This window comes from Notamacropus eugenii, chromosome 7 (assembly GCF_028372415.1).
Source record: "Notamacropus eugenii isolate mMacEug1 chromosome 7, mMacEug1.pri_v2, whole genome shotgun sequence".
NCBI lineage: Eukaryota > Metazoa > Chordata > Mammalia > Diprotodontia > Macropodidae > Notamacropus > Notamacropus eugenii.
Genome location: NC_092878.1, coordinates 54081645 through 54089707, shown reverse-complemented (window position 1 = coordinate 54089707; position 8063 = coordinate 54081645). Strand labels below are relative to the sequence as shown.

General features: G+C 44.4%; 1 long non-coding RNA gene across 1 annotated transcript; it reads left to right on the top strand.

Moving 5' to 3' along the window:
• The first annotated feature begins 479 nt into the window (after window positions 1-479).
• LOC140513727 (uncharacterized) lies at window positions 480-6082 on the top strand. Its single transcript, XR_011970293.1, has 3 exons — window positions 480-1112; window positions 4708-4896; window positions 5134-6082. It is a non-coding gene; the product is annotated as an uncharacterized lncRNA (long non-coding RNA).
• Window positions 6083-8063: the final 1981 nt, after the last annotated feature.

Below are 8063 nucleotides of genomic sequence, written 5' to 3'. Positions count from 1 at the left end.
GCTGCTCCAGGATAAGGACCACTAGTTATCACCGCTCCGCTCCAGCTTGTCTCGGACAGCCCCACCTATCCCTGCCCAGCCCAGTCCGGCCCCTTGGTTTTTGACTCCGCCCCTGCTAAGACACCGCCCCCAGGTCTCCCGGGCCCTTGTCAGCCGGGTAGAATGCCTGGTCCCTCAATCTACCCCTCATAATGAGTGGAGGTCTTGCACCTTTTGGGTTTGAGAATGGTGGGATCAGAGAGGGACTGGACATTCAGGGAAGCTCCTGCCAACTGGAGAGTGCTTAGAAAGAGAGAAGGGAAGAGCAAGGGGGCCCTGGTAGAGTCAGTTTTTCTAAGCAAAATCCCCCTTCCTGCCTCAGTTTCCCAGGCCTAAAGTTGGGCAACGCGCTTAACTTTTCTCACCATCAGAACTGTGATCTTCCGAGGGAGTTTCATCTCTACGTAAAGGATTGAGATTGCCTGGGAGGGTGGGGGCGATAGGTTGGGGAGGAGAGGAGCTAGACTAGAGGAGGGGTCCTCAGCTGCTCGGGAAGCTAACGCCATGAGTGTCAGAGGAGCTAGAAGATGGCAGGCCAGGAGTCCTGGTCTCAGCATCCTCCTCGGATGCCAGGTGTGAAAGCCCCAATTGGTCTGTTTTCTCTTGCTCAGCACACCGCGTGTGTGAGCAGCCCCTACCTGAAGTCCAGGAGCTGGGCTTCTTCAAAAGGCTGGAGTCAGCTGCTGGGTCCTGAGGGTGAGGATGGCAGAAGTAGGTAGCCTTTCTGCTGCTGGGGCTGGGTAGACCTGACCGGGTAAGCGGGTCTGGAGTGGGCCGTGAAGGGTGCCTAGGAAGAAGGAGACGATCCAACCTTTCTCAGGCCCCTCCCCACCTGAGACCTGTTGTACCGGCAAGGCAAGACTCAGTTTCAGCTTTCTTCCCTAGAGAATAGACTGGTTCACAAGTGGCTACTGGAAGAAGGGAAGGGCCCTATTCCTGAGGCAGACCAAGAGGTGATGGTGAAGCTGTTTGGGGTCCTGGAAGGCAGAAGCTTGGTGGAGAGAGACTTAAGACTGACCTTTCAGCTGGCTCAAGGCACAATCATCCCAGTGTGTCAAGGAGTAGTAATCCAGGTGTTGTGCCTCCTGCTTTGTATGTCCCCTTACAAGTACCTTCATGCCTGTTTTTCCCTGCCCTCCACCTACGTGGATCTTCCTGCCCCACCCTATAGACATTCACAAATTCAGTTCAACAAATGTTTACTGTGCTCCACAGTGTTAGGCTCTGGGGATATAAAGATTAGAAGAAATGTTTGGACCTTCAAGTTATGTTGTTCTAGGGAGTATCTAACATGTACACAGAGCCATAGCTACAAGGTAATTTGTAGAGTCCAATGTGTCTGTCCAACGTTGCATAGCCTTGATCTGGAAATCAGGCAACTGGGTGGATAGAGTGCTAGCTCTGGAGTCAGGAAGACCTGAATTTGAATACCACCTCAGTTACTTACTAGCTGTGTTACCCTGGCAAGTCACTTAACATCTGTTTGCCTCCATTTCCTCAAATGTAAATGGAGATCATAGTAGATCACTTAGTAGTAAGGATCAAAGGAGATAATAGTAAAGCACAGTGTTTAGTAAGTACTACATAATATTAGCTATTATTTTTTTATAAATTGTATTAATTTGTTTTCAGTTTTCAACATTCACTTCCATAAGTTTTAAATTTTCTCCTCCTCCCTTCCCCTTCCCTCCCCAAGACAGTATGCAATCTTATATGCACTCTACACATACATTCCCATTAAACACATTTTCACATTAGTTATGTTGCATAGAAGAATTATAGTGAATGGGAGAAACCATGAGAAAAACAAAGCAAAAAAAACCATAACAAAAAAGAAAACAGTCTGCTTCATTCTGCGTTCTGATGCCATAGTTCTTTCTCTGGATATGGATGGCATTTTGCATCATGAGTTCTTTGGAAATATTTCAGGTCCTTGTATTGCTGAGAAAGGCTAAGTCCACCAAAACCAGTCCTCAAACACTGTGGCTAGCTATTATTATTAAAAACCAGATTCAAAATCCCAGTTCTGCAGCTCATAGTGTGGTCTTGTAGAGGTCATGTAACTGGGCCATAGATCTAGGGCCCCAAGAGGCTATCTAGTCCAAACCCCTCATTTTACAGCTGAGGAAACTGAGGCCCAGAGAAGTTATTTGACTTGTCTAAATTCACACAGGTAGCATGTCAGAGGAAGGCATTTGAATCTGGGTCCTCTGACCCCAAGGCCAGTAATCTTTCCACTATACTGTGTAGACTGCATTTCTGAGAAACTCAGTTTCCTCATCTATACCATGAGGTAGCTGGGTCAAGGTCCTTTCCAGTTCTAAATTTCTGATTCTGTGATTCAGAATACATTTCTCTGCTTTCCCAGGAAAGTCAGTTAATTTGATAAACTAGTGTTCTTTCATGGCACTCAAGTGTTAATATGAGAGGCTTCATTTCAAATATTCCTTTCTTTCCTTTAATAGTGTAATAGTGGTTTTCTGAATGGTTTGCTGTCACCTTGACACAAAAGAATTTGAGGCCTGGTAGGAGAGATTGTCAAAAGAAGACTTTTGGGGGGTTGACTGGATAGAGTGTTGAACTTTGGAGTCAGGGAGACCTGAGTTCAAATGCTGCCTCAGTCACTTATTAGTTGTATGACCCTGGGTAACTCAGTTAAACTCTGTTTGCCTCAGTTTCCCCATCTGTAAAAAATGGTAGCTAGTAACCTCCTGGGTTACTGTGAGGATCAAATAAAATAGTATTTATAAAGCACTTTGCAAAGATTGCAAAGTTTGCAAGACTTAAAGTGCCATACAAATCCTAGCTGTCACCATTATCATCAAATTGAAATACTGGCCAGGAGGTAGAAGGATCATCTAGATATAAGTAAGGCCCTGTCATTTCCTTTAGCAAAACATAATCGGGATGAACCTGGGGGTGGAAAGAATGCACTTGGGAGGCATAAGTAGTTTTTTTTCACCTAGAATATTTTGAACAGTTGAGTTGGGATGGGGGGAGTGGGCAACAAATCTGGGATGGCAGAGGACTACAAAGTGAAGTGCCTGTCACTTCACAGAAAAAAAAATGTTAGTGGAAAGTGTTAGGGAAAATGACTATATTGTGAAAGAACAGTACAATAAGGCTGTTTGGCACTGGTAGAAATTCTAAAAATTCTGGTGCCTTCTAACTTTTTTAGTTTGGGTTTATTACCACCTTTGCTTTCTTTTTGGTGGGTGAGTAGGGGGTGGAAGAGAAGAGAAGGTAATAAATAAATCTATAGGACTTGCCAGTAAAAAACAAAAGAAAGAAAAAAAGGAATTACAGAATGCCTCCTCCCGTCCCCCCAACTTTGACATTATGACTCAGGTGATCTTTTTCCCAGGAAAGTGCAGAGACCACTGCTATCTCTGAACCTTGAGTCTCATGCCTCACAATTCCATGCTATGGAGCACAACTCACTCCCTCACTCGGTTCTGGGCTGCCATTCTTCATGCCCAGGCACAGGAGCACTCCTTTCCGGCAGCCCACTTTCTTTATAGAGATGAAAACTAAACTTTCTGGGGGATGGGTTGTCTCCATTTTTAGTGAGGTACTATCACATCCTTCTCCACAATGTTTTCACAAGGTAAAAAAATTTTTTAGTTGTAACCTTGCCCTTTGATCTTACCTCTTCTTTTTTCCTTTTCCCTCTCCTCTTCACAGACCCTGGAGATGGGGGCCTCCTATTCTTGTATTTAGGGGAGGTTGCTTTCCTTCTTACAAGTGACCATTATGCTTTTGGCCTCTGAGGCAGGTGAGGGAACTTTCACCAGGATAAGGAGACACACAGTAAATGTTTACTAAGCAAGGAAACTCAAGGGCTGGGCTGGAGGAAGGCCAGGGATTAACAGTTTTCAAAGCTCAGACGTTAGAAGACTGGTTGTTTTTTCACTCTTTAGGATTGTAGACAATTGCTGGGCTTGCCAGGGCACTGAATAGGTCACCCTGTCTATCTCCCTGCCTCCAGGCAGTCCCCAGTCCTTTTCCTCTATCAGACAACTAGAGATGAAGGTTGTGAGGTGTTATTACTGTGCTGAGACATCTTCAGGAGAATAACTACTCACCTGGATTTCTCTGTTCTAGGGCTTCATTCCCCTTGCAGTAAGAGGAGTCTTTCTGTAGTCCCATTTCCCATATCTTGTGGTACCTTACTTCACAGGGAGGCAGATGTGCCACCAGGGGTCATGATTCTATATGAAATTAAACTTCTGAAGATTGCTGCAGCCCAGGACACTAGGGATCTGTCCCCAGCCCAGAACCTGAACCTGGTCCTTTGGTGGCAGGAGACAATGCTCATTTGCAATGGGGGAGAGGTGGAGTGGTGTTGGGGATGTTCCAGGACAGGCTGTGTTTTGCTACCAGTGTGCTCTCCAGCTTCTTGACTCTACGGCCCTATCCCAACCTAGCCTTGATGAGATCCAGAGGTCTAGCAGAGGAAAGGATTAAAGAAAACCATGAGCTTCACCTATTTGCAGAGTTCTGGGGGCATTGGTAAATAATGGATAGGCTGGAGGAAGCAGCTGGCAGAAGACAGTAAAAGAAATGGATAGAACTGGAGGGGAGGGGCTCTTAGGGACAAGGTCTGTAGGCAACCTTTGGGAACAACCTGTCTGAGTTAGCTATGTCTCTTCCTGTCTCTCCCATCAGTTTGACAGAGCATGGAGGGGAAATAGGAAGTACTCCAGCTTACAGAAGCAGGATGAGCAGGTTAAGTGTCTATATGATGTAACAGCCACACAACTGAAGCTGGAGTTGAAAGGGGAACCTCTGAGGTCCTCTGAGAAATCGCTCATCAGGGACCCTAGCAATGTTCCAGCTTTGTTCAGGAAGGGTAAGGTATGTTTGTGGCAGATGGGAATATATTAGAACAAAACAATAGGGAGGGTTGCTACAGCACAATCTTAGGGACCAGTGCGGGTAGGTGAAATGGGAATGGAGAGGCAGAAGACCATTTCAGAACCTGAAGTAGTTCTAGCCACCCCCACCACGAGGAAACCCACATTGAGGGTTTTTCATACTCTTGTCCATTTTCCACACTGAGGAAGTTCTTTGTCTATCTTTAACTGCTTTCAGAGAATGGAGATATTCTGCCAGCCCTGACTGCCCTGAAGAGCACCTTGACGCTGGAACCCACTAACAAGACAAAACATCTCCCTTGGGATGTTTTCCCTCTGGCCAACTTTCCTCACTTGGGTTACTTTCTGAATCTGGATCTATCCCTCTTCTCTAGATTCACCCCACCCCTTCGCAAAGATCTGTGGAGGAAGGCTAAGACCCCAGAGACCTCACCATGGCAATCACTGAGAAAGCAGTGCTGGGAGATGCCAGTGGGACTGGAGCTCTATTATCTACCAGCTCAGAGCACCTAAGCACTAGGCTGTTTTGTTCCCTCAGGTCATCCATCTGGAACTGTCCAAGTTGGTAATACAATAGCACAGTGCAACAGTAGAGAACCTGATTCCTTGCTCTGATCCATCAATTCACCTAGCCTTCCCAGTCCCTCCCAAGGTGCAGGCCCCAGGACACATCTCTCTACCAGATCTCTCACCTGGTTGATCCATGATATTTGGAGTTACTGGAAGTGATAATTTTAGAAATAATGTGCCCCAGAGTATCTGTGAAGGCTAGACAGATAAGCCTCTAGCCACCAACCCCAGCCTTTCAGTCTTCCCATTCCTGATATGGGGGAGGTCCTAGTTCCCTCCTCCAATTTTCCTATTTCCTACCGAGAAATCTTAGATACCTCATTCACCCTTCTCAATTCCTTTGTCTACAGCAACTATATTGGGGTTAAGAGGAGGGGATTTCGTTGGACTCCCTTCAGCCCATGGGGCTTCACCTTATGTAGCTTTACTGCTTTTCTTCTGGCAGACCAGCTCAAGATACCTTAATCCATGATGTCTTGTTCTAAGGGCCTTCCTGTCCCAACTCATGGTTTTCCTTTCACAGTCTAGTCCCCTTTTCTTTGGTCTCTTCCCCCTCTCCTTTTAAAACCAAACAAAATAAAACAAAAACTAAAGAGTATACTGATTTTATTTTTATTGAACTTTTGCATCTTCAGGACATACAGTAACACCAGAAAGCCCCCTCTGAAGGTCAAGTATAGTACCTTTTGGTGAAGCTGATATAAACAACCTGAAACATGTTAACCAAATGTTAATTGGCCAACTGGAAACATAAATGCCTGGACTTAAAAAAAAGAAAATGAAAGGAAAAAGTGGGAGGGACAGGGGTTTCAGATGGAACAAAATAACATACTGAGCCTTGGCTACATTGTAACAAATTACACAAAGGATTGTTGTTTGGTCCATGACCAACTCTTTGTGACTCATTTGGGTCTTTTCTGGCAAAGATACTGGAGTAATTTACCATTTCCTTCTCTAGCCCATTTTATCTATAAGGAAACTGAGGCAAACAATGACTTACCCAGGATCACACAACAGTAAATGTCTGTGGTCACAGTTTAACTTAAACCTTCCCAACTTCAGGGCCAATGCTTTATTCACCGTGCCACCTAGTGGCTGTGATACAAAACTTCCCTGAGGCTCATCCTACAAATTCTCAAGCTCTATGTTCCTAACATAATGAAACGAAGGGCAAATTTGTAGTTGGAGGTCCAAGGTTCAAATTCCTGCTGTACTCCCTAGTACTTGTGCTACTTTGCAAACAAAAATCATTTTGTCTGCCAGCTTCAATAAAACAGCCAAGATTTACGATATTATCGGTGAAATCAAGCCAGTTACTGATTTATGTAAAGAGAGTTTAATTTTCTTCAGTTATTTTACAAACATTTTCTGTAAATTTGTGTACTGATTTCTCATCAGCATAAAGAAGCTTTCTCGACTGTTGGACAAGTCTGTCCCAACAAAATGGTGTGACATCTCCAAGATCAAGTCATGGCCACTAGTGCTGCACATGAACTAAGTCACAAAATTGCCTTCTGGCTTCTATTTCAAGATAGTCTATCTACCCCCGCACTCTAGGTTCTTCCCTAACTCAATTCTCTCATTCTATTCCCTAAAGTCAGCTCAAGAACCTTTCACAGTTCAGCCATTCCAGCTTTCTAAATGCTGGTTCTGTGATCTTAGACAGAGGGTCCAAGTATGGGATCAATGTCCTTAACATGAAGAAAAGGCGGAAGGGCTCAGAGGCCATTCCACCTACATCCTAGCACCTTCAAGCGTTCTAACTGTAGCAGGCAGTAGATAGTAGTAGTAGTAGGTAGTATTAGTAGTAGGTAGAAAGGAAGGTTAAGTTCAGATCTTCCCCTCAAAGTCAGAATCTCAGCTGGTGCTTTGTATGTAAGAAGGGAATGACAAAAGGGGAAGCAAGAATGTGGTTTTAAATTTAAAACTGAAGAAACAAGACTAAAGTCCAGAAGCCTGGATTCCCAGAACTTAGAACTGACTTCAGCTCTGCTGCGATGAGTGCAAATCTTTGAAATCACAAGTAAGCGAGTTATTTCTTCCTCTTTTATAATGTTATCACCCAAGCATCTCCCTCCTAAGACTTCTCAGGTTGAGCCTATATGACTATTTAGACAGTAAACCTTCAGCATTTTGGATCCACAAGAACTCTGAGAGAGTACAGAACCATGATTCAGACCCAGAACTTGACCCTGAAGTCTCCCCAACCCCTTTTAATTCCCTATTCTTTCTTTTTTATTAAATTTAATTTAATAAATTTCCTATTTATCCCGTATATAATTTACTTTGTATATATTTCTTTTCATGTCGTCTCCGGTATCAGGATGTAAGCTCCTTAAGGACAAGGACTGCCTTTTGCCTTTTTTTTTGCATCCCCGGGGCTTAGTACAATGCCTGGCACACAGAAGGCGATTAATAAATGTTTATTGAATCGCATTATGGCTAAAAGGTCATGGAGTACATTGTGATTGGGTTTCACAGAGGATGACAAATGAATTCAGGCCTCATTCTGTGTCCTTCCCCATAGGAAGTGCTGCCTTGCCAAGAGACTGACCCAGATGCACTATTAGGAATCTT